We start from the raw sequence: 27,791 nt of genomic DNA on the forward strand, positions 1-27,791 counted from the left end.
GAACTTCCTATTATTTTTGAGATTCGTCAATATTTTATACAAAAAAAATTATGATTCAAAAATAATCGCCAAAATTAATCATATTTAGAATAAAAAATTGAGAGTTTCACCAATATAAATAATTTTTTTTTTTCAAAATAATGAAATATTCGCCAATATTTTATATCTTTTTTTGGAGGTGGCTTTCTTAAAGTTTACCCTGGTTTTGGTGTACAATTTCGGTATTAAAATTGTTGGAAATATAAATGAGAAAGTAAGTTCTGAGGGGTGGGGAAGTGAATTGGTCCTTAAAACTTTTAACCATAAAATGTTTCACCATCATCCATCTCATAACTTAGCATATAAACTGAAATATGTAAGCATGCATCACATCCATAACATAATGTAAATCAATAGATGACACAAAAGATTTTGGTTACATAGAAACCCTCCAAGGAGAAGGTAAAACTGGGGTGGGGATGACACCCACAAATCTTCACTACTACAATAATAATGTATGGTCAATAATGGATTCAAATTTTTAATCATAAACCATGATCTACCCTATGAGAGGTTTTCCTTGTTAAAGGCTTACAAACACTGTTAGGTCTCACTTTTAATAAAGGATTTAAACTCACAATTAAGTAAGAACTCTATTAGGAGATTTACAAAAGTCTGTTAGGACTACTCTATTAAGAGATTTACCCTATATCACTTGTCAAAATGATTCATTACTTGATCCTTTAGTTAGCACACTCTTTCTAGATGTCAGATCTCCTCTTTCTTGATTGTATCTTGATCCTTCTAATTGAGTGTACCTTCTCTAACCTTTCACTTCTTGTCTTCACAACTAGTTTTGTAATGCTTAGCCTTCACTCAAGAATCTTCTCGATCATGAATTCCTTCCTTCACGTTTGCACTTTGCATATATAACTCCCCCTTAGGGTTTTTCTCTTTAAATAGGCATCATGGAGACAATCTTACATAATAATCAATGGCTTTGGTTGATTCATATTGTCTCTTAATGATTCCCTTTTTATAATTGTTAGCATGGGTTACATAGGGATGTGTGATATGACTTGATCCTTATCTCTCAATATCAAAAATAAAAGATTATGCTAGCCAAAAATGGTTTACATAGGAGCTTGTGCCATTACAAACTTTGTATGTTAATGAATGGTTACTCAGCATCAATAGGCTTCTGATGCTTAGCCTTAACTATGCTCTTATATTATTTAGTTAGCCCTAGAATAGATCATTATATACTATAGGGTATAATTTAGTGGCTAATATTCGTAATTTGGCTAATTTTAGAATTTTTTGGCTAGTAATTTGGCTAATAATTTAAGATTTGATACAACCTAAATAGCCATAGTTTTATAAAATTAAGTTCTAGAATATTTAAAATCCGCCACAATATTCGTTACATGAATAGATTTGAGTTACCTAAATATAATATATTATTGGAGAAATTAAATTGAACTCACCAATAATTATCATAATTATTAGTTACTTTAGGGATATATCACCAATATTTATTTTTCACTATTGATTTAAAGTATATGTAATGATTCTCATAATATTCCATGAGGTAAAAAAAATTCAATTTTGATTTGTAATATTCCATAGTGATTAATGAACTTCCTATTATTATTGAGATTCGTCAATATTTTATACAATAAAAATTATGATTCAAAAATAATCGCCAATATTAATCATATTTAGAATAAAAAATTGAGAGATTCGCCAATAGAAATAAATTTTATTTTTTCAAAATAATGAAAGATTCGCCAATATTTTATATCTTTTTTTGGAGGCGGCTTTCTTAAAGCTTACCCTGATATACTAGTTGCTTGGCACCTACTAGTACTTGCCACTAACTATCATATCACTTGGCATGTATTGTCTCAACACTTATGCTCAACATGCTCTAATCACTCAGCTCTCATTGATCACTTGGCTCACTTTGTTCACTTAGTATGCACTATGCACTTGGCCTAAGTAGCGGCTTGGTCACAGTAATCACTAACCAACTATGCTAGACAATGACTAAGTATTTTGTCACTACTTTTTCAAAATCATAATGAGATTAACCAAAAAAATTAGGCTCACTATTGAAAGCCTTAAAGTTCTTGGATAAGGCCCAAAAAATTTATAGATGGGTATTTGAGGCAATAGATCAAGAGTTGAGGTTTCCAAAAAGTGGTTATAATAGCCAATTCGAGCAATAGTTCAAGAGTTATGGCCTTTAGCAGTTGGGTTGACCAAAACTTCCAAAGAAAATGTCAAAAATGTATTTGGCTATCTTTATATGTATTGTTAGAATTTTTTTGACCTAGGTATTAAGTTTGAGTGTCTAGAACCTTCTCGAATGGCATAAAATTGCCTATTTAAGAAATGCCTAAACATTGTCTAGGACAGCTATGGGTGATAGTTCACAACTTTTTCTTATAGATTACTTTGTCTTGTAGATTAGTGTAATGAAGGTGCCCATGTGGGTTAGCATATTATGATTATAAATTCTATAATTCTGCACTTGCAACAATAATAATAAGCCCACATTTTGTTCTCATAAATTGTTGTTGTTTCTTTTTTTTTGTTACGTGTTTATGGTATTAAGGGGAGTACCCTTCATTACCTCTAGTCTATACTTACAATTTCTGATTATAGATCTCCTCCTTTTAAACTTTGGTATGATTTCCAATTTGATAAATCTTTATTGAGTACTTCACTGCTTCATTATGTCACTAACTCTGTCCCTTCACAAGTTTCACATGAAACATCCAAAATTTAACTCCTTCGGACATGTCCCATACATCACATACTTTGCATTCTCATCCACAATATATATTGAAATATGGTTTGGATCTTTCTATTTAAAGACATTTTAAAACTATTCTAGATGCTTTTATTTTTACCTTTTGATCTGATTGGTTATTCACCCCTCATAGGGATTTATGATCCATGTCAAAACACATAACAACCATTAGAGAAAACTCTATGATCATTAAATGCTATTTACATGTCAACTTGAAATGGTTTACCTCAAATTTTGTAACATTCTAGATATTTTTGTGGTCTTAGTGTTACTCGACGCACACTTTCTCTGATGCTTAGTCATAAATGTCCTTCCTGCTATTTCTTGACCTTAATTTACTCAGTTCCTTCTATATACCTTGACATTTATTTTCCTTTTCTACTTGGCATTCACTATACTTGGAAAGACTTGCTCAAATCCTATAGAGATTGACTTATACATGATTATTAACAAGTCTTTTCATGACTTGACCTCTATAGATTAACTTGATCATAGTGATGACTGACAGAATTTGCCTTATATATGACTAAATGTTTGACACTAATAGACAACAAGAATTAGAGATACCAATAAGATCTGCAAATTATAGTCCTTTGGTGTATTATTGATTTTATGGACAACTACAAGAATTTTAGTCAACTTGTGCTGGAACTTTCATATTTAGGCAATTTCAAGAATTCACACTCAATAAAATGGATCTCATTTAGAATAAATAAGGTCTTAGTTAGTTTCAAGATCCCATTTCAAAAAATTGTATCCTATTATAAAAAAAAAAACAAGACCCTATTTCAAAATCAGATCTTGTTTTGAAAACATATTACTCTTTAAAGAAAACTTTCCTTCAAGTAATTTACAAAGTATGAACTTTTTTCAAATGGTAAAAAAATCACTTTTAGTGGCTAAGATCTCATTTCTAAATATCTTGAATTTCAAGCCCTAATCATTGGGCATGGGTAGGTAAACCATAGCTTTTGGCTTGCAACTTAAAAGCTTTGTTAGTGTCCATACAAAATAGGGACTTTAGACATATATCTAAAGGATTATTTTAGATGAATGTTTTGGAAAACTAAATTTCCATTATACATTAGATTGCATAGATTAAAAATTGTTGGTGTCTCTACATTTTGTTTTCTATTAGTATCAAGCACTTATTCATATACAAGGAAGAGTTGGTCAGCCGTCACTACAATCGAGTCACTCTATATAGGCTGAGTCATGTAAAGACTTGTAAATAATCATGTATATGACAGGCTCTATAGGAACCAAGCAAGTCATTAGTCATTGAGTATTCCTAAGAAAGCCGAGTTTAGTAAATGTCGATTAATCAAAGAATATGGACAACAAGTCATACAAAAGGTGCCAAGCTAGTCAAGGTTGAGTAACAATAGGAAGAATAGCTACAACCAAACATCAGAGATGGTATGTGTCGAGTAACACAATGTATACAAAAATGTTTGAAATGGTACAAACTTTGACATAAATTATTTCCAAGCTGACATGGAAATAAAATTTAATAATTATAGAGTTTGTTATAGAGGTTGTTACACTTTCTCATGTGGATCATTGATCCCTATGAAGACGGGACAACCAATTAGATGAAGAGGAAAAAAGGAAAAAATTGAAATCCTTGATCTTATTCTAGAAGAGTCTATAGATGTGTTTATAAAGGGAAGATCCAAACCTTATTTTTATTTAGAGTATGCATGTGTAAGACAAGGAAGGAAGAAAAGTGTTATGCGAAGGAGTTAGGTTTTCAAGGCTACAAGCAAAAGTCGTGAAGTAACAGAGTTTAACAATCTAGTGAAGAAATGAAGGATAGAGTAAAGATATATTTGATAGGAGATCATATCATAGATTGGAAAGAGGAGATCTGTAATCAACATTGTAGGTGAAGACCAAAGGATTAGGTATTGAATCATTTTTGATAGAGTGAATCAAGGTAAATCTCTTAATAGAGTGGTCCTAACAAGCCTATGTAAATCTCTTAATAGAGTCCTTACTTCATTATAAGTGTTAAATCCTTTAATCAAGGTAGAACTTATAGTCTTTGTAAATCTCCTAACAAGGAAGACCCCTCACAAGGTAGATCATCAAAAGTGATCAAATATGTAGTCCTAGGGTAACTTTGTTACTGGAGTAGTAAAGATTTGTGGGTATCATGCCCACCCCAGTTTTACCTTCACCTTGGAGGGTTTCTAGGTAACCAAAATATTTGTGTTATCTATTTACATTTTCATTATTGATGGATGTGATACATAGTTAGATCTATTTCAGAATTTGAAGTTTTAAGTTATATGTTATGCATAATCTAGTTATGAGATGGATAATGTTGTGAATTTAATCAAATTATTTTGAAAGTTAAAAGTTTTAGTGATCCTGATTCACCCACTCTCTCAGTATCTCAGTTTCCCAATAAACTTCCAACAAAAACATGTATATTTTATCTATTTTTCATTGAATTTATATTCAAATAACTGTAGAAACTAGAGACATCAAGCTCTTTTTTTGTTTTAGTAACCTATTTATCTAAAAGTTTTCTTCAAATTTTCTATATGGCATCAAACTGGAGATAATTATACGCTCTTGTAAATAAATTAGAAAATTATATTTTTAAATCAAATTATGCTTGTTGTAAATAAGAGGTTTTATAAACAACAATTACAAATAACATTTTTTATATATAAAAAATAAGTTAAGAAAAAATTTTAAAAGATGTTTCATGAATCTTAACTATACTAGATACCATTCTCCAAAAGGATTCAAATAAATAGTTTCATTTTGGTGATATTTTTCTTTTAGTATTGACCTTAAATAGACACTTTATATGTGGGTTTTAGTAATGCCTATTGAAAATAAAATTTTATCATTTGTGTATAGAAATATATTAAATATTTTTAAAGTAGACTTTAAATATTACAACTTCTATAATTGATGTATTTTAACATTCAATTATCTTAGTGCTTTGAATATTCATCTGAAACAGGAAAAAATTGAAAGAATAGGAAAACTAGTACCAGTTTTTTGAAAAACATTGGACTCAACTTCTTTCTAGAATCCTTATTTGATGTTTTTAGTAATGATTTATTTTAAATCATTTTTAGGTTGTTTTTTTCTTGCTTTTTATTAAAAACCCACAAAAATTTGGCGTATTATGTCTTTTAGCTCATAAAGCCTAACCAAAAATAATAATTTTATCTCTTTTAACCCCAATTTAATCCTTTTTTACATTAGGGTTTTAAGATTTCTTTACATCACTTTTGATCAATAAGGTGTTTTTCTTAATGAATTGTGCATGCTATCTAAAAAGTCACTTTTGAGTCAATTGGTCATCTCTTTATTTAGGGGTGTTTGGAAGCACTCAATAAGATGTGTATATCAAATGATATTTCCACCCTAATACTTAAATGTAAAGGGAAAGAGGGGCTTCCAAGAATATAACTTATGTTAGAATAGAAAGACCCTAAGATGAAAGGACATTAATATAAAACTCATATTATGCTAAGAAAATATTCACAAAAGTTTCTTTGATGCAATTTATATTAACTTTTTTTTTTAATGTTAAAGTACATTGATTAATTTGAATTGAAAGCTGCATTGATTAGCTTTCTTAGGACATTGATTAATTTGAATTGAAAGTTGCATTGATTAACTTTCTTAGGGCATTGATTAATTTGAATTGAAAGCTACATTGATTAACTTTCTTAGGGTTAATTAATTTAATTACAAGTATGATAAGTACAACCCTAAATGTGCAAGAAATTATATCATAAATATAAATGGATAAGAAAGAATGTAACTTACCTTCAGAATTTGAAGAGCAAGACACTTTAATGGATTAAAAATAACATTCTATAAATAACAGTGATAAAATAGAAACTAGAGATGGAACCAAGAAGTTGAAATGAACAAAAATTAGAAAGCAATTGGTCTTGCAGAGATGCCACTCTAGGTCGATGAATACATCACAATACTGGGTATAGGTATTTTTAAAGGTAAGTGTCACCTATTGTCGACATGTACCATTGACAATTTTTTTGGAAAATCCTAAAAAAATTATAAAAAGGGTTGTCATATCTGTAGTGAAAATACCAATTTCAAACATGCGAATAAGAGAAATCTAGGTTTCATTTTGGGGGAGGAAAATTGGTGAATAACTCTCCAAGGATGTTTATGCAAATAATTTCCTCTTATAAATAAAGATACAAATTATCCTTGAGCAAGGAATAGATCATTAGAATTAACAACACCAAAAGGATTTTGAATTTTTTTGTCAAAAATATTAGTTAGACAACTTATTGATATTAGAAAATCTAAATGCTAAGCATCAACTAGTTAATTTGTAAAAATTGGAGGTAATACAATTAGACTACTCAAATATATAATTTATATTGAATGGATTTGTTATGAATAGACACAAATTTTCATAGATGTGACTATGGGATGCAACTACCTTTCGGTCTTGCAATGTACATAAGATACCAATAAAATTGATTCAAGAGGAAAAGAGGGGATTTAGAGAAAGATTAATGGAAGAATAAATAAATGTGTGAAAAATTAGGAAGGGGATTTAAAAAAAGGTTTCAATGATGAAAGGGCATGACTCTTCAAAAAGGTTGCATATGATGATTACACTGGTTCATTGAAACAATTGTAATTATAAAGTGTTGTGACTTTTTAGAAAGATTGTAATTATAAGTTTTGTGACATTTCAAAGGATTCTTATATTATGAAACGTTATGACTCTTTGAAAAGGACATATATGAAAAATAAAACAATGTAGAAAGTAGGTAGAAAAAATATATTAAGAATCAATCAAATCCTCTAAAGAAAAAAATAATTAAACACTTCATAATGATGGGAACAAGAACATGTACCAAGAAAGAATAATGGTAATTAAGGAATGATTTTTTTCTTCCTACTTTCAAAATTTTAAATTTTTTTAAAATCTATGTCCTCTTCAAAGAGTCACAACCTTTCATAATAAGGGTCCTTACAAAAGTTACAACACTTCATAATTACAATAGATAATTTATACATATACATACATACATACATATGTATGTATGTATGTATGTACAAAGGTGGAGTTCTAAATGGATCATACTCATGATTAATCATTATTCTTAATGGATTAAGATCAAGTGTATCCCTTTAGAGGGAACAGAGTGAGCTTAATATAGCATCACCTCCTTATATTTGGAAGTATATAAGGTTAGTCCGGACATCATGCTAACAAGAGTGAGGTTGATGCCATTTTAATGGTCAAAATTATTTTTTGATGGAAGAATAGTACAGTTAAACTTATTATTATTCAATTCTGGACCATTTATTTTGCAAGTATTATTTCCAAAGATAACCCTAATAGAAAGGAAATTACAAATACATCTGAAATGACCTTCCAAAATTTTATAAAGAACATGGAATTCATGAAAAATTGACAACTATATATACAACTCAATAAAATGGGGTAGTTTAAAGAGAAAGTAGAACAATACTGGAAATAAAGAAGCACGTTGAAGGACAAGTATTTTCCAAATGAGTATTGGGATTAAGGTATATCAAATAAAACCTACACAATGAATTAATGTGTAATAGGATGTACAAAATTTATTATTCCAAAAGAAGCTTGTAGTGGAAGGAAACATAAATTTTTTCATATGAGATTTTTTAGTTGTATTACATATGCATATGGACTAGATAAATTCAAAGGAAAATTATATAACAAATGAGGAAAATGTATGATTTTTGGATTTAATGATAAATCAAAAGATTACAAATTTTATAATTGAATTAGAAAAGTTTTTTAATCAACAAATGTGTGCAATTTTAAGAAGGTGAAGCATAGAATAGAAGTGCAAATAAATATTGTAAATATAATAGCAAGCATGCGACAAGAGGAAAATGAAGTTTTTATATGAGAAAATACTACTAGATTACTGTGCTTCCTTCCACTCCCTTTCAACCTAAACAAAGTGGTCTACCAATGATGCCATTATCAAGTGTATAGGTAGCCTCACATACGCAACAGAACATTTCAAAATGTGCACACTAAATACCATATATAATAAGAATCTCTAGTGCAAGAACAACAAGTCCACATTCCATAGGTTCTACATTGAGTGACATGTCAAATCCAACATCATGAAGCTTAAGAAGACAAAAATTCCATGAGTTCTACCTCAAGTGACATACCAAATTTTACATTTCCAAATCTTAATGGTAATCATTGATAATTAAACCAATGTTCAAAGTCCTAATTATCTCCCACTTAATATGTTGCCCTAATATTTTTTCAGGCTTTGTTGGTATAAACATCATAATTTTTTGTAAAGTATTACATCTTATTCCACTATCTTGATATGTTTTTAACATATAAAATACTCCAAAAATAAAATCAAGAATAGAAAAACCTCCAATCATTCTTGAAGAGAATTTCATTGTTTGATATATTTTAAATAATTTTAAAAGTAAGATAAATAGTAATTTATTTATTTTTCTTTTATAATTTTGTATTTTATTATTATTTATCATTATAAAAAAATTAAGGAAAAAATGACTACACATTAGTCTTATAACTATTCTATAGTTTTTTTTTATACAATTTGAAAGAAGCCAATCAAGGAGCCAAGTGTTGTTTCTGCAAATGATTGTTAAAAATATTGTATTACAATTAATTGTTAAAATTCAATAATATTTTCTCAAATAAGAAAATATGAATTTTGTACTAAGACCAAAATGTGCAAGGACTTTTAAATAAACAATTTAAAGTTAAACGTATATTATATGTGAAGAAAGAAAAGAAAAGTTTAAATAGGTTATCTATCCTTAGCATTGAAGCCCATGACTTATTTTTACAATGGTTGAAAATGTGTAAATTTCACACCCACCAAGTTATTAAATATGGTAAAAGCCAAGCTTGGATACCAAGGACTACCACAATAAACATTTAGCAAAATTACTTGTAGAGCTCAATAATCCATAAACCATTGACAAAACAAATGGGCTTAATATCTCCTACAAATTTTTTTGCTTTTGTAAGGGTGTCAAATTCCTCCTTTGTCGTCTCTTTCCCACATGGATTATGACTTAGTATCAAAAGATCTACATGAAATAATTTCCTTGCAAATGCAATGGTCTCTACATCTATTGGTAAGATGCAATCTGCTAAAATCAACTTCTCATTCTCTGGTAATGCCTTATGACAATTTTTCAAAAGCCTTATGCAATGATCATCACTCCAATCATGTAGAATCCACTGGCCAAAAAAAATTACAGATAACTATCGAATTCAATATCAAAAGTCATATACATTTTCAAATATCATATAGATTGTAAATTCATCCAAAACAAATAAACAACTACTTTATTTGCAAGAATTATTATTATATCATTTTTTTTATTTTTTTGAAAGTTTCAATATCCACCAAAGATATATATATATATATATATATATATAATACACACACATATAATAAAATACATTTCTCTAGCTTAATCAATACTTATTTGATTTACCTCTATTTATTTATTACCAATGTCATAATTACAATGGCTTTCAAAAGAAATATGCCTAATGATGATAAATGTTGAATGATTAAAAGCTAAATATCTCAAGTAAAACAATTCTTAGTAAAATAAGAACAATTTGTTTTTCTCCTATAACAAGGTACTTCTAATTTGAAATTGAACATCTACCTCATTTGATAAATAAAACATTCATATTATATTTAAAGCAAAAACATAAGTACTATATTCTTTATTTAGAATCCAAATTTCAAAAATACTAACAAATGCTATGTGAAAGCTCACTAAACTATTTAAAGACTGTGAATTTGAATTACATACCTTCATAAAAGTAGCCTTGCTAGATGGAAGTCTCTCAAACATGTCTCCTCCAACATGTGTCACACCTTATGAAAAATTCAATCAAAATTGTTAATTTTGTTGTTTATGAGTGAATCAAATAGAAATCTTAAAGGAGAATATAAATAGATAAATAGAAGATATTTTCAAAAGTAAGTCAAAGTCAGTGTTTAAGTAATATTAGTTTTTTTAGGCTTTTGTTATTTTTGACTTAAGACTCTATTTAAGACTTTTACCAATATTTGAGCTCAATCTCTAATATCTATCTTCAAAATGATCAAAAGCGTGGATCAAAATGATATACTATTAAGGATCATGTTGTGAACCCTTAAACACGATCCAATTTATTAGTCATAGTTTCAGATCACTCTATCTATCATCCAGAAGATAGACCATGAAGTATGATCAGAAATATTAATGAAAACTTTAAAAACTTAAGTCTTTATTATCTCAATAATAAATCTTAAAATATAACCTGAAATATCATTAGAATAACTCAAACATTGTAATCTTAAGGAAAAAATTGCAATCTCTGATATCTAATTAATTAGAGGGGGGTTAAAAAGAGAAGAAGAAAGAAGATGACTAATACTCATTTACACATTGATCAATAGTGTTTACTAACATGGATATTCAGGGGCATCTTTCACAACATGGGGCAGGTCAAAAGTCATTCCCTTGATATGAGGATACTTGGAAACAATAAGATTCAGAGTAGACCCAACTCCACCTCCCACATCCAGCAGCTTCTCCAAATCCTTGGAGTCCTCATAGAATCAAGAATCTTCCCCATGGTCATTGCAGAATGTTGAGACATGGCCTTGTTGAAAATCACATTGAACCTCTGGTTCATGGCAGGGTACTTAAATACATGCATACCATGAGCTTTGAGGAATGGTTGGCTCCCATCAAGAACAGCCTCCTTGAGATGAAACCTAGAGTCCATGCACACCTTGTCCTGGTTCAAGAGGGCCAGTGTTGCCAAGGACAGGCCATCTTTGTTCTTCAAAAAGTATTTGCAGAGAGGAGTCAGGCCATAGAACCTCTCAGGCTTTCCATCATTGCCCGTGGTTACGGAGCAGCTGAGGACTCTGAGAATCCTATCTAGAGTGATTGCTGCATCTGGGTTTGTTACATTGGGAATTTGGGCCACAATTTGTGCCGGGGAAATCTGAATGCCATCACCTGCATTGGCTATGATTTGTAAAACATCAAGTTGTAGTGCAACTCTCATAGCCATGGGTAGACAAGAGGAGGTTCAAAGCTGCAGCGCCAGTAGCCAATTCTCCTCACTGTTAATTGCTGCATCAGTGGAGGACATTTTCGCAATTCTAGTTTAGAATTCGATACACAATGAGAGGGTATGTAACATGTTATAGATATATAGAAAGATGGGCACAATATAGAATCATATGACTACTGTAATTTTGTATATGCAACGATCATAAGACGTGGCTACCATTCTACAGTTCTACCATTCGTTAGTCAGTAGAGGTGATGGTTAAAAATGTGCGTAAATTTACTAACTATATATAATTTATGATAAAATGTGTAGGGGAGGCGTAACATACCCTCATTGGTTACCGTAGATAGTAGGCAACGCCAGACACTGTAAAAAATTACATTTAAAATTGTAGGGATTTTTTAATTTTTAAATTCCTCGAAAGGGCCGTAAGATTCCGAGGCAGTGGTCATGTGTAATGACAAATTATAAAATAGCTCACACCCCTACAAAAGAAAATAGCTCACACCCCTACAAAAGAAAATAGCTCACACCTCTACGATAAATCAAGAAAATCAAGCTAACGAGGACAAGGGTACTCAACTGTATTAGAGTATTGTCGATTAATTTTTAATTTTTTCCTAAATGTAAATTTGGATTTGATCAAATCTAAATGTACTTGTAGACACCTAAATGTGATCACATAATTTCGTAATCACATATAGTCATCATATAAAGTATATTTTAATTAAATATTAAATATTAAATTATTTTATTTGTATCTCCTAATTAATGAATTTAATTAATTAATTATAGTCCAATTAAAAAATTAATAGACAACCAATAGTCTAATTTATTTTTTATTTTTTTATTTTTTTATTTTTTTGGAAAAAGAGGGGTAAAATTTTATTAAGACAGAAAGGATTACAACAAGGAGCTCTATCCTGAGCAACAAGTTCATTAAATTCTTGCACCATCTCAAAGGGAAGCTGCCCCCTATCCATATATTCCAGCCCAGAGCATGACCATAAGTCCATTTGGCTAAAAAATCAGCAACTCTGTTCTGTTCACGAGGAATGTAAGTAAACCTAATGAACTCAAGAGAGGTGCAAAAGAGAAGATTTTGATTAACAATGCCCCCTTCCTCTATTAAATTTACCATTGTATTAGTGCACCATCACAAAGAATATCTTATAATGCATCGATGTCCACCTTGGCCCACTTTTTGATGCACACCCTTGAACAAGGGAAATTTTTTAACCATTATTTTTGTAGGTTCCACCAAATAGAACCTTTACCACACCAAATGTTACCTTGTTCCATTTTTAGGATATTTCTGAGTAGGGGTCTTACACGTGCCCAACTTTTCCACAAAGACCTAAACAAATTGTATCCTCCTATTGAGGTATTAACATCAAGAGATAGAAAGTCCAACATATCCAAATCACTCTATAATTTAGCTTGATAAGACTAACTTCTACTTAAATTATTTCTGATAAGCACTTTCCAAGGATCATTCAATTAAAAAATTTGGCTATTCATTTCACTGCCAGTGCAATACCTTGAGCTCTAAAATCTTTGAAAACTAAACCACCATCTTCCTTACTTTTGGCACACTATTCCTATCTACCCACATTATTTTTATTATCACCTCTACCATCAGATCACATGAAATCTTGAGTTATTTTTCTATGAAGCCAAATTGGCTTGCATTGAATAACCATGTAGAAGAGAAATATATTGAATATGAAGACATGATTTTTTGACAAACCTGTATCCTACCCACCATAGATACATGAAAGGTAAATTCCATTTGTTCAACTTACACTAATTTTATCCTTAACCAACAACTAGATTTAATTTATGTTAGAGAAAAATAAATATGGAATCCCTAGATATTTGACCACATGGTTTGGTCCCCCCATCCAATTTGTTATTCATTACACCAATGTGGGGGAAGGGTATCCCAACCTAGCAATATTTCTTTAGAAATTAAAAAATTTCTAGCTGAGGATGAGTAGAAAAGATTCAATTTAACCATCAAATGATCCATATTTGTTTCTTCAAGGACAAACATGATTGGTGTATCATCATCAAACTAAACATTAGATATTTTATCTTTATTTGGTAGGATAGGAATTTGTATTTCAGAAGATAATTTAATGCTACCCCTTAAGAGGTACAATGTAATGAATCAACAAAAATAACAAAGAGAGTAGAAGCTAAGAAACAACCTTTTTCTGATAGATTTGTTTAGTTCAAATTTTTCAAATCTATCTCCATTAACTTCAACAATACCTCTAGCTCCGCTAATCAAAGTGGATACCATATGAGAGAAGATTGGAGGATATTGAAGAGCTTCCAACATCATTAGGATGAAACTGCAATCATCCCTTTCATAAGCTTTTTCAAAGTCTATCAACAACATCCCTACATTCTTTCTAAAATATCTACTCTGCTCCAATCTCTCCTAATAATTGAGCTAGTTTTCCAAAATGAACCTTGCTTTGAAAAATCTAGTTTGAGTGGGGTTGATGGTCTCATGCAAGATGTTTTCTATCCTAGGGACTAGAATGTTAGCAAGAATCTTGTAGGTTAAGTTGAGAAGAGTAACAGGCCTCTCATTATTTGTAAGAGTTTTCTAATCTCTTTTAGGGATCAACTTAATGAGGTCTACATTAATCCAATGCCCTAGAGAAACCTTTACCAAAGCATACTCATACAGTTCTTTAAGTTTCTGAGTAGATCTTATTTGAGTTGGCTTTGAAGAACTCTACAGGTAGCCCATCTAGCCTAGGGACATTCTCTTTTCTCATTTTATAAATAGCATTGCTAATTTCATCAATAGATATAGGAGCTTCTAGCTCAATCGAATTTTCTTCAGAGATTTCCTAGGAATGATACGATAGATTTTGTCCCTATCTTCTTTCATTTTACTACCATCACCCTCTAATTAGAAAATATTCCTATAGTGTTAAGAAGAAGCATTGAGAATTTCTCCTAGAGCTATAAAAGTACCACCATTCTCACACACACAATCAATCTTATCCTTAGATTCTTTACATTTTAGAACTTTTAAGTAAAAATTGGATTCGTTATCACCCAAGTTCATCCAGTGTACTCTTGGCAGGAATCTAGCTCATTGAATCATACTTGAATGGAATTTTATAAGGTCATGTTTAGCCTTTAAAATAGTATCCACTACATCACTATTAAAGGGTTGACTTCTCATAGAAGCTTCTACCTCTTGGAGGGAAGTGATCAAATATAATAGGTATTGAGACCACCCATGTACAACACTAGTCAAATAAGGTGGGTTTCACCAATCACTAAAATTGTATTATGTTGGCCTTCCAAACCAATGTAATTGTAGATTAAAAATTTAATATCTAAATTCAAAATAAAGGTGTTGGATTGGTCAACCTTTGAAACTCTTTCAATTAGTTCAATCAATTGAAGGATAAGGTTCTAGACAAAGGGCAACAAATTTCTCAATGTAGACCATCTAAGACTTGAAAGGGGTAGAACTTCTTCATTATTAAAATCCATCGACTAGTGTAAAACTCTAAGTTCATAGTTACCAACCTTCTAGAATTGTTTATCTATAATGGCCTTTGGGGAGTTAGGGTTACAAATGAATAATTTAAATAAGCTCCTTTGGATTATACAAAAAATAAATAGTGATACCCTAGTTTTTGTTCACAAACTCTTTTCAAAGACAATCATTTAAAAAAAAACTTGATGTACATTGTTAAAATCCATGACAGAAAAAAAGGCATTGTTTCATTGTGTAATGTTTTTGCCTATCTATTTAGACTTTAATTTGGTCATTAGGTTCAATAATAAATTTGGGAAAGGCTAGGTCCTTACCTCTAATTCCTTCCACTTCTAGTTGAGTGGTGAAATCTAGCTCTCCCCTAATGAACTTTTCATATTCTTGTAGGGCTAGTTTCAAGGACATCAGTCACCCTCCACCATTGTACAATTTATCTCCTTTATTTTTCTCTCCATGACATGTAGACTATCAAAATGAATTATCAGAATGGGTGGGAATCTAAACCACTAGGTCAAGTACATGGTTGAGAGAAGGGAATGTCATAGAATTAAATTCTTAAGGTTTCTTGCCCTCATATTTCCTAGCAGAAGCCATTCATTCCTTATAAATTGATTGTGCAAGTTTGTGCATTCTCTTAGATCAAAATTCTTTGATACAATGAAAATATTTTGTAGCCAAACTAGTCTAATCCTTATACTATATATCATCCTTGAAATTGTGTTTCTCCCATCAAAAAATATTTTTCTCCCTAATTTCTTAATTGTGTTTCTAATTATTAAAAGATTATGTTAGGTAGGTTGTAGATTTATGTGATTCATAGATAAGGTTAAAGGGAGAGTTATATTATAGATAGTTTTCTTTCATAAATAGATCAAATCCTTTTCCCCTTTAATTATGTGCCAACCAACTTTCAACAAAACTATATTGAATTTTTTATTTTTATTTTTCCAAGGCTTCTATAATCCTTGGTTTTGATGCAAATTAATACATAATAATTTACAATTTATATGTATTGACTAATTCATTTTAAAATCTATAAATAATTTATAGAAATAATTTTTCATTTTAAAATGAAATATTTGATGTATAATATTAGTAATCATTTCTTAGGTTGGGTAGCTATCTTGATTGGCAAGATATTCTTGTAGTAAGACATGAGGTTATGAAGTCTAGTTCACCCCACCCCACCCACCCCACCCCAAGTAGAACTAAAGGATGTTTGGTAGTAGCATCATTAGTCTCATTAAGAATATTAGTTGATGCAATATAGTTTTTAGGGGTGCTATACCCAATTCTTGCAATCCAAAAAAATAGGAGATATTTTCTCTAATAGTTTTCCATGTATATAAGTTTTGATAGATTGAATCTGTGGAACATTATTAAATTCTAAAGATATTATGATAGGTTGGCATTGAATATTTGTTGCATTATATAATCTCTTTAGGTTTCTACTAATGTTTTAAGCTCTCCTTTTATAATGTTCAATTTATCCTAAAATATTTTTTGAGGTATAAGTTGAATGCTTCATAAACAAAATAGAGGTTTCAAGAGGATTATTTTTGTCTACATTTCCGTAAGAATTTTTTATTTTAATGTTTCATTAAGGTGATGAGGCTTTTGAGATGTTGATTGATCATTTGGATTCATTAGAAAAACTTGAAACAAATAAATTAATTAAAGAGATCAATATTATTTCGCTTTAAATTAGATTGCTAAAATAGTGTAATAAATAAGTTAGTTTTACACACATTATAGAAACATGAGTACTTCAATCAAGTTTTATCAAACTTACAAAAGTATGTTCCTACTCCACTCATGCTATGAAGAAATATGACCCAAACAACTTGTGAATTTTATCATCATTTTATGTAATTGAAAACAAAAGATTATTGTAACTTTTGTTGCTAACACTCTACATCACTTGGACTTGAGATTCTGGGTCAGCTTGGGGATCTAGAGCTTTAAGCTTAGCTTTCTTAGACACTCTTTTCTTTTTGTTCTTTCCCTCATCTTCCCTAAAGTATTCAACCTCCCTCTCATATTGATGTACTATATCTGGCCTCCCTAGTGATTAAGCAGGGAAGGTTGGTATTGTGACTTCATTTTAAATCATTTATATTATAACACAATTATGTTCCTTTGTTAATATCGAACCTTAAGGTTAGAACTATCAAATATTAACATAATATTATGAAAAAATGTATCATGATTTTGTAAGATGATCACACTATTTCAAATAATAACACATATTTTTCCTTGTTTTTGGCCTTGTGATTTTGTGTTTTAGTTTTATTTTTATTAAATGACATATTTACTAAATCTCAAATACAACACATCGTGAAGTTAATGAATTATGACAATCCTTAACTACAAGCCACAATTTGATGATGGTATTGAATAAGTGAATTTTCTCTCCCTTTATTTTATAAACATAACTATGTCATCTTCGGATTGACACATATTCCACTTGTCCCTAAAAATTTCAAGTCTCATTTAAACTTTAATATAAGGCCACCAAATTTAGTTTAGACATAAACCTAACTTTACCCCTAAATGGCTCCCGCTTGATGGCTACCGCTCCTCCTTTTCAAATTTTTGGAGCCCCTGCGCATGTTTCCCTTGATGTGGTCTCTGACCCCGACTTGCATCTGGGTGGTGGTGTAGTTAAGGGCGGATGTTGTTTGGCTACTTCTGCGGGTGGGGGAAGGGCTTCGCCTGCCCCTCGTTCAGCCTTTGAGTTGCTTGCTTCTCGTCTAGGGTCTCCTGGCTCTGGAGGTAGGTCTTTTGAGGACTTGGCTGCCTTTGAAGCCGGCCTACATGATGCTTCCATCTCATCTGGTCCCTCTCACTTTTCGACTGTTAGTGCTTTAAAGCCTATAAGGGTTTCTTTAGATCCTGATTTAGTTGAAGACATTTTCCATATGGCTGAAGACCTTTCCTCTCTTGCTGCCATTTTTCGCTTCTGCAGCTACTGGCCCTCTCTTGCCGATCTACATGGCTAGATCTCCAAGAACTGGTTGCCACTGATAAATTAAAAAGCCCACATCTTCCCATGTGCTAGGGGTTTTTTTATTGTTAAATTTCAATGCACCATTGACAGAAAAATTATTTTGTGTCACAATAATGTTTCTTGGCAGGGCAGATTTCCTCTCATGGCCAAACCATGGCACATGGATTTCGATCCTCTCTCGAAATCCTTTAATAAGATCCCTACCTGGGTCCGTCTCCCTAATCTTTCGTTACATCTTTGGCAAGATTCGATTTTTGAAACTATTGGGAATGCTATTGGGGATTTCTTATATGTGGATGCTGATACTTTGGATATTCTCCACTTGACCTGTGCTCGCTTTCTTGTTTACTTGGATGTCTTTAAGGCCCTTCCTAAGGCAATTTGTTTGGATTCCCCAAGGGGTTCTTGGACACAATTGTTGGATTATGAGGGTGTTCCTTTTCATTGCGGGATATGCCACTTGACGGGTCATATTGTTGCTCGTAGTGCTGCTGGGAAATCCAAACCTAGGCGACCACCTTCTTGGTGGTCAAAGGCCTCCTTTGAGCACTACACGGTGAAACATTCCTTGGTTGCTCCTGACGATTCTGAGGCTGAGGCTAGATCCGTGTCGATGACTGAGGAGGATGCTCTGGTGGATCTTTCCTTGGATGCTTCTAAGGACTTTGTGGCTGAGGATTACGTTCTGTCTGAGCTGGTGGTGGAGGTGGATGCTTTGGTCTCTTCCCTTGGTTCGGATGTCCCTCCTAGGGGTCAGGCATCTTCTGATTCTCTCACGGAGGTTGGTGTGGCTTCTGCATCCCCTGGGTTCCTCGGGTCTTTGTCTTCTGAGGCGTGGGTTGCTGATGCTACGAAGATTGAGGACGGTTGGATCGCGGTTAAGCGAAAGAAGAAGTCTTTTTCTTCTACCCCCCCTTTAGATAGGGTCCTTCGGTCGGGTAAGGGAAAATTCATATCAAAAGGAAAATCCTTTGTTTCCTTATGTTGACCGGTTTTTTGTGTTGGTGAACTGGTTGCTTTTTTGGTTCGTTGGTTTCTGGTCTAGGAGGTTTTTCAGGTTGCTATTCCAGTCTGTTGACCTTCTAGGTTCCAGTACTATTTTGGTTATTTTTTCTGGTCACATCTGTTGGTCTCAGGTCCCTATTTAAGCTGGTTTAGTTGTTTTGTTGGTTTCAGGTTTCTTTTTAACCTGGTCGTGCTTAATGGTTTGTCTTTCTCTTAGATGTAAAGGGTTTCGGGGCCCCTTCAAAACCTGCTTTTACCTTAATCTAAAAACTTTACCCCTAAATAATGTTAAACCTTCATGCATCCATTGACTTAGCTATCTTTAAAAAAATGTCAACCATAATTCTACTAATTTCTTAATATATACTCTAAATCTTGTTCCCAAAGATATTAAATTTGTTAAATGATTCAATTCTAGTTGTAAATAAAAAAATATTTTAACACCCCTATGCTTTATTAAACTCTTTTAACATCTATTACTTTATAAAAGCTTCACCTTGTCATTTAATGCACATTTAATATTAGGGAAAAATATTATGCATTAAACTAGTCAATTTCACTTATAAATCAAAAATATTTTAGCATTCCTATACTTTATTAAACTCTTTTATCATCAATTACTATATATAACCTTCACCTTGTCATTTAATGCACATTATGGAGGGAAAAAAAATGTCTTATGTTGGTGAAATTCACCTATAAATCAAAAAATATTTCAACACTCCTATACTTTATTAAACTTTTTTTAACATCAATTACTATATGAAAATTAGACAATTTCTAAATTCTAAACTAAAACCTAAATCTTAGCAAGGGAACACTATTTTTTTCAAACTAAAGATTTTCTCTCTTGATAAGATTTATGTTTAGTTTTAATTTTAGTCAATACCTAAACACTTCACCTTGTCATTTAACACACATTTAAAATTAAGAAGTTTTTTTTTCAAACTCTATGATGTTTCCCTTGATAAGATTGAGATTTTAATTTAAGTTTTAGCCAATATCTTAAAACCTCACCTCGTCATTTAAGGCGCATGTAAAATCAGAAAAATAAAATCATGCCACAAGCGTATTGAAATTCTGCATGAAAGATATTTTGTCTGTTGACTTTCTATCATGTTAGGGTAACGATTACGCCTGACCTAGCTCAGTTAAGTTTTCAGATAACTCGGTCCATATATGAAAAGTTTTAACAGCTCAATATTATCTCATAATGGGAAGGGTAACAGCCAGGAGCACATTACTCAAAAACCAGGTTTCAAAGAAAATGACGTTTTGAAGGAGCCCACTTAGAAAGACAACTGTTTATTCTTTGCTTTTTATTCAACAGACCACTACGCAGTTTAAAAATTGTTTGATTATAAATACAAGCAGTTTGTGAAGTGGGTAGAACGAGTTTTCCTTGATGTCTGACTTCCCACTATTAATGGTCATTGATTATATTGTTTCCAACCAATCCTCTAATTGTTATCCAGTTCACTATTGGAAAACAATTTTTAGTTAAATTCTTCTCAATGATTTCTATTAGAGTATAATATAATCAAATAGACAGGTTGTTTGGGTCAGTCTAAATTTATATAATAAATTTTCTTTCAGAAATTTATATGATATTAATCAGTGAAGTTTTAAAATAAAAACCAGAAAAATGGTAATAGTTTTATATGAAGTAAATATTGTAAGCGTAATGATAGAGATATTTTAATAAAAGTAATGATGTTTTAATATTTTGACATACATAGAATGTTCTCTGTTCGAATGTCGAATTCTAATTTTTGACAATAAAAAAATGCTTTTTTAAATAGATAAAAACTTAGAACCCGTTGATGTTAATCCGATAGAGATAAATGGTGGGGACTACTTAGATGGTCGATCAAATTCATTTTGGCCTCTAAAAGATATTCACGCAAGGAATCTGTTTTGACAATTCATGATAAGACTGTCTGTTCATGAACCTTCTTTAAAAAATCTGATCTCTATATTGTTTTGTTCTATGGACAAAATGATTCTTTCAAATGATGTAATGCACACATCACCATACCGATCATTAAAGATGTTATATTTATAGAAAGCAAATCGGGCACTAAAATTTCACTTACAGTGGATATTTAAGTGTAGGAGGAATGTCTCTGAGCAGTGATATTGTTAGAGAAATCTTAAAGAGAGTTGATGGCATCACTCTTGCAAGCGCAGAATGTTGCAACTCTGATATGAAGTCAATTGTTGAGGAACAAGGCCTCTAGGAGGATGCTTGTTCTTCACTCTGGCATTCCACCAGAAATCATGAGGTTAAACGATTGATTTATTCCATGGGTGGGTTCAACAATTTCTGTGTAGATTGTTTTCCCCTCATCGATATTTCCCAGGAATATTGTCAAGAAACTTTCAATCCTTTTGATGAAGAAGATGAAGCTTCTCTATCCGATTTTGGCTCTGTTGTAGAAATTCATTACAAGAATGAGTCAATTTCTTCTCAAGCTTTTTGTAAAATTTCAGCTGAAGATGATGTAATAGATAGTACGTCATCAACAATATTTGCTTTGGTGATAGATCTTCCTTGTGGTTGTGATAACACAATCATTTCAATTTCAAGTGATGGGGAGAGAGATGTAGAGCGAATGATATTTTCTGATAATCTGAGGCTCAGTTGGATTCTCATCAACAGAAGAACAAAAGATGTTGTAAATCTTTCAAGTTGGAGCCCTCTGGAAGTACAGAATCATATCTGGGGCTCTAAAAATGAAATTATAATTAGATTTGGATCCATTCTACCTGCTCATGATAGTTTACTTTTAAAGTTAGCAGCATGTAATACTGTGGTTAAAGGCACAGTTTGTGTGGGTAATGAGGATAATTGTTTGCAGATAAGTGGGGTTAGTCTTCAACTGGAGGACATGATGGGTTGCCAAGTGAATGCAAGAGATGGTGTTTTAGTTTTACAGAGAGCAGTTAAGTGGAGTAAGAGGAGTAAGAAGCATGAACGAGTAATACCATATTTTTATGACGTTTTGGAAATACAGAACGATTTGATGGAGGAAAATCTGAAACATAAATGTCACTTGGATCCCCTTTTCATGTTATTCTCAATTGGGTTAGCAATTATGTCTTTCTACCTTTTTTTCAAGACATAACTGCAAAGATATGGAGGGGCTAAAATTAATGTTTGTACTCACTTTATGGCATAGAATGCAATCTAAAATCTGCAACTGGGTATCCTCTAAAGGGTATTTTTTCCAATACTTTCGCAAATTGTAAATCAACTGTAACACCAAAATATAGAAAATCTATAAACAATTTGATTTGTGAAACTTTCTTGTAAGTTTTGAACATAGTAACCAAGATCAATATTTCACAGGGACACAATCAGATTCAGAAACGAGTTTACCATCAAAGTGAGAGTGCTGACTGAAGATTAATGTTGCTGTTCGGTGAAGAAAACTAAAATAAGCGTGCAGCTTCAGCATTGATTGACTCCACTTCAAACTCCAGCTCCACCGCTTCATCTCTACCGTTTCACAAATGATTTCTAGTTTACCTTAGTTCACAAGTAGTTTAATTTAGTGTTTAAGCAAGATGCGTGCTTTCCATATGGCATGCATTAGATTATAGTTTTTGATGGATAGTTTACTTTCCTGGGATAATAGTGTTCAACAGTTTGAACTATCGTAGTTTATTAATCATGCTATCCTTGCATATGTTATGTTGTCCATGAGTTAGTTTGGTTTGGTTTTGTTTTAGTTTTCTTAGGAATTAGAGCTGAAGTCTACGGTGATTGTAGACTATTAAATAAGCTTTCATTTTGTAATTTTTGATTAGCCGTGAATAAAATCTATGTTGTCTCTCCTAAAAATAGAGCACCCGTGTTTTGAGTATTATTGTTATTGTGTTGCTGCTGTTCTTTAAATCCTACATTTGGTATCAGAGCTAAAGGTGTTTGGAAGATAGTAGCTTGGCAAACAATTTGTAAATTCTAGAGTTTGATGGAGTTGATTACCAATATTGGTCAATCAAGATGAAGACTTTTTTTATTGGAAAAGATTTTTGGGAGATCGTTGAATCCGGATATGAAGAGCCTGCAGATTGGAATACTCTCCAACTTAATGATATGAGATTGAAGAAAGAAGCTGAGAAGAAGAATGCAATGACATTGTTTCACATTCAGATGGCTCTTGATAAGAGTTTGTTTTCCCGAATTGTTGATGCATAGACATCAAAAGAGGCTTGAAAGATTCTAAAAGATGCTTAGCATGGCGATGATCAAATCAAGGTTGTGAAGCTACAATCCTTAAAAAGAGAATACGAGAACTTGAAGATGAAGTAGATAGAGAGTGTGGGAGATTTCTGTGTGAGAGTGAAAGATGTAACTCATAAAATGGCCACTTTGGGTGAATCTATTGCTCAAGAGCAAATAATACAAAAGGTATTAAGATCTCTAACCCCAAGATAGAATACTATAGCAATTGTCATAGAAGAAAGAAAAAATTTAGTTACCATGGAGTATGAGGAATTGGTTGGATCTCTCATATCACATGAGGACAGAATAAGGGACACATCTACTAGTGTTAATGATAAGGCTTTTGCTTCCCAATTGCAAATTTCAAAGAATGATGGTGCTAGCAGTAGTAGTAACAACAACAAGGGCTCGAGAAGGGGCCAAAATTAGAATTTATTTTCAATAGGATCAAGAGGAAGAGGAGGTGCTCAAGGAGGAAGAGGTAGAGACAAATTTGATAAAAGGAACATCCAATGCTATCATTGCAATAAGTATGGACATTTTGAGAGATAGTGTAGACTGAAATCAGGTAACAATAATGCAAATTATGCCCAAGAGGACCCTTCCTTAGGTAATTTATTTTTATGTTATGGGAAAGATGAGAGTAATGGGAATGATGTTTGGAATTTGGATTCTGGATGCTCTAACCATATGTCTAGAAACAAGAAAATATTTTCAAAGCTTGATGATAGTTATAGATCCAATATTACCCTTGGTAATAACAATACAATGAATGTTGCGGCCAAAGGAGCCATGGATGTTCAGACAAAGGAAGGTATGAAAAGTGTTCAAGATATTTATTATACTCCTAAGCTGAAGCATAATTTATTGAGTGTTGGGCAACTATGTGAGAAGAATTATAGAGTGGTATTTGAGAACATGCAATGTACTATATATGATAAGAATAAAATAAAAAAAGTGATTATAGTTGTTCCTATGACAGAGAATAGGATGTTTCCTTTGAAGTTTGGTCAAAGTGACAATCAGCTTGTCAATATGGCTTATGAGGATAAAAGTTGGTTGTGGCATCTTAGTTATGGCCATTTGAATTTCAATAGTTTGAAGAATCTATCAAATGCATTAGTTCTTGGATTGCCTAAGGTTGAAGAGTATAAATAGATTTGTGAAGGGTGTGCAAAAGGAAAACATGCAAGGGAATCATTTTCAAAAGGCAATGCATGGAGGGCCTAGTACCCACTTTAGCTTATTCATTCAAATATTTGTGGTCCAATGCAAACCCAAAGCTTGGTTAAGTCATCATATTTCATTACTTTTATTGATGATTACTCACGCATGTGTTGGGTATATTTTTTGAAGACTAAGGATGAAGCCTTTGATACATTCAAGAGGTTTAAAGCTTGTGTAGAGAATGAGAAAGGGAACACTATTAGATGTTTGAGAACAAATTGTGGAGGAGAGTTTTGTTCAAAATATTTTCAAAATTTTTGTGAGATGAATGGGATCGAAAGACAACTCACAACTGCATACACACCCCCAAAAAAATGGAGTGGCTAAAAGGAAGAACTGTACTATGGTAGAAATGGCAAGGAGCATGTTACAAACCAAGGGTTTGAACAATTCTTATTGGGCTGATTCAGCTGCTACAGCCGTATATATTCTCAAGAGGAGTCCTACAAGTGCTCTACACAAGATGACTCCATATGAAGCATGGTATGAGAAAAGGCCTAATGTAAATCATTTAAAAGTTTTTGATTGTTTGACTTATGTTTGCATCCCTGATTAGAATAGGCAAAAGCTAGATGCTAAAAGTGAATCATGTATTTTTGTGGGTTACAGTGAGAAAATCAAAGCTTACAGATTATTCAATCCTATTACTAATAAGATTGTTGTTTCAAGAGATGTGAATTTTGATGAAGGGGGAGTTTATGGTCATCAAAAAAAAAATGTTGAAAAGCCTAAATTAGTTTTGGATGATGATGATATTGTTGATAATGATAATGAGTAGCCAGCTAATGGTTCTATTTCAAGATCACCAAGCCCACCAAGAAACACCTCACAAATTCCAAGAGCAAGTCCATCCTCAAGTCCTCCAAGAAAGGTAAGAAGATTGAGTGGTATCTATGAGAAGTGTCAAAATCAAGCAGATGAAGAAGATCCAATAGGTGAGACCATAAATTTTGCATTACTTGCTAAAGCTAATTTTGAGCCATCATGTTTTGAAGATGCATGTGCTAATGAGGTTTGGATGCAAGCAATGAATGAAGAGATGGATTCCATTCATAGGAATGAAACATGGAACTTTTTAGATCCTCGACATGAGAAGAAGAAGTTTGACACAAAATGGGTCTATAAGACCAAGTATAATAGTGATGGGAGTGTTGAAAGACACAAGGCAAGATTGGTTGCTAAAGGTTTCACTCAAAGGTATGGCATTGATTATGAAGAAACTTTTGTACTAGTAGCAAGACAAGAAACTATTAGGATGCTAATCTCTCTTGTAGCTCAAAATAAATGGAGTATTCATCACATGGATGTTAAAAGTGCCTTCTTGAATGGGTACTTAGAAGAAGAGGTATGTGTGGGACAGCCACAAGGTTTTGAGAGTCAAGGCAAAGAAGATAATGTCTACAAGTTGAAGAAGGCTTTGTATGGCCTCAAGCAAGCACCACATGCATGGTATGCAAGAATTGATGGATATTTTCAGTAGAATGGATTTCAAAGAAGTAAGAGTGAACCTACCCTTTACTACAAACAAGAAGGTAATGATATTCTCATTGTGAGCTTTTATGTTGATGATTTTTTATATATGGGTAGTAGTTCAAAGATGAAAGATAAATTTAAAGTTACTATGATGAATGAGTTTGAGATGAAAGATCTAGGACTCATGAAGTATTTTCTTGGTATGGAGGTTTATCAAGGTAAAGATGAAATTTTTATTTGTCAAGAAAAGTAGGAAAAAAATATTTTGAAAAAATCTGATATGGATGATTGTAAACCTCTTTCCACTCGAATTACTCATGGAGTTACATTATGTAAAGATGATGGTGCTAAAATTTTTGATGAGACATTATACAGGAGCATTGTAGGGAGTTTGATGTTTTTAACTCACACAAGGCCTGATATTGCTTATTTAGTTTCATTGGTTTCAAGGTATATGACAAATCCATTAGAGGAACATATGAAGGCAGCCAAGAGAATTTTGAGGTATGTGAAAAGCACAGTAGATTTTGGCATTCACTATTCTAGTAATAAGTTTGAGCTTGTTGACTTTAGTGATTCAAATTGGGGAGGTAGTTTGGATGACTGAAAATCTATATCTAGTAATTTTTTTTCTTTGGGTTCTGGTTTAATTACATGGAGTTCAAAGAAGAAAAGTATGGTTGCTCTCTCTTCTACAGAAGTGGAATATGTTGTTGTCACTTCAGTTGGCACACAGGCTTTATGGCTCAGAAAGCTTCTTGAAGAAATTGGAGAGATACAGATTCAGCCCACTATGATTTTTTGTGACAACATAAGTGCCATTAAATTGACCAAGAATCCGGTTCATCATAGTAGGACCAAACACTTTGATTTGAAACAACACTTCATCAAAGATTTGGTACAAAATAAAGTGGTTGAGTTGAAGTACATCAACACAAAGGAGAAAATCATAGACATCTTCACAAAGGTAGTTGCAAAAGATCAATTTTTGGTACTCAGAGATTGAATTGTTAGTCCTCTCAGCATCAAGGGGGAGTATGAAGATTAATGTTGTTGTTTGGTGAAGAAAGAAAACTAAAATAAGCATGTAGCTTTAGCATTGATTGACTCCACTTCAAACTCGAGCTCCACTGCTTCATCCCCACCATTTCACAAATGATTTCTAGTTTACCTTAGTTCAAGAGTAGTTTAATTTAGTGTTTAAGCAAGATGCGTGCTTTCCATATGGCATGCATTAGATTATAGTTTTTGATGGATAGTTTACTTTCCTGGGATAATAATGTTCAGTAGTTTGAACTACCGTAGTTTATTATTTTGTAATAAATCATGCTATCCTTGCATATGTTACGTTGTGCATGAGTTAGTTTGGTTTCATTTTTTTTAGTTTTCTTAGGAATTAGAGCTGAA

General features: G+C 32.1%; 2 pseudogenes; one reads left to right on the top strand and one right to left on the bottom strand.

Moving 5' to 3' along the window:
• Positions 1 to 9,752: 9,752 nt before the first annotated feature.
• LOC149531271 (caffeic acid 3-O-methyltransferase-like) lies at positions 9,753 to 11,981 on the bottom strand (annotated as a pseudogene).
• Positions 11,982 to 21,573: 9,592 nt separating this feature from the next.
• LOC149531272 (putative F-box protein At2g36090) lies at positions 21,574 to 22,581 on the top strand (annotated as a pseudogene).
• The last annotated feature ends 5,210 nt before the right edge of the window (positions 22,582 to 27,791 follow it).

The sequence above is a fragment of the Cupressus sempervirens genome, chromosome 11 (genome assembly GCF_028749045.1).
Source record: "Cupressus sempervirens isolate cs-2001-9-10 chromosome 11, ASM2874904v1, whole genome shotgun sequence".
Lineage (NCBI taxonomy): Eukaryota > Viridiplantae > Streptophyta > Pinopsida > Cupressales > Cupressaceae > Cupressus > Cupressus sempervirens.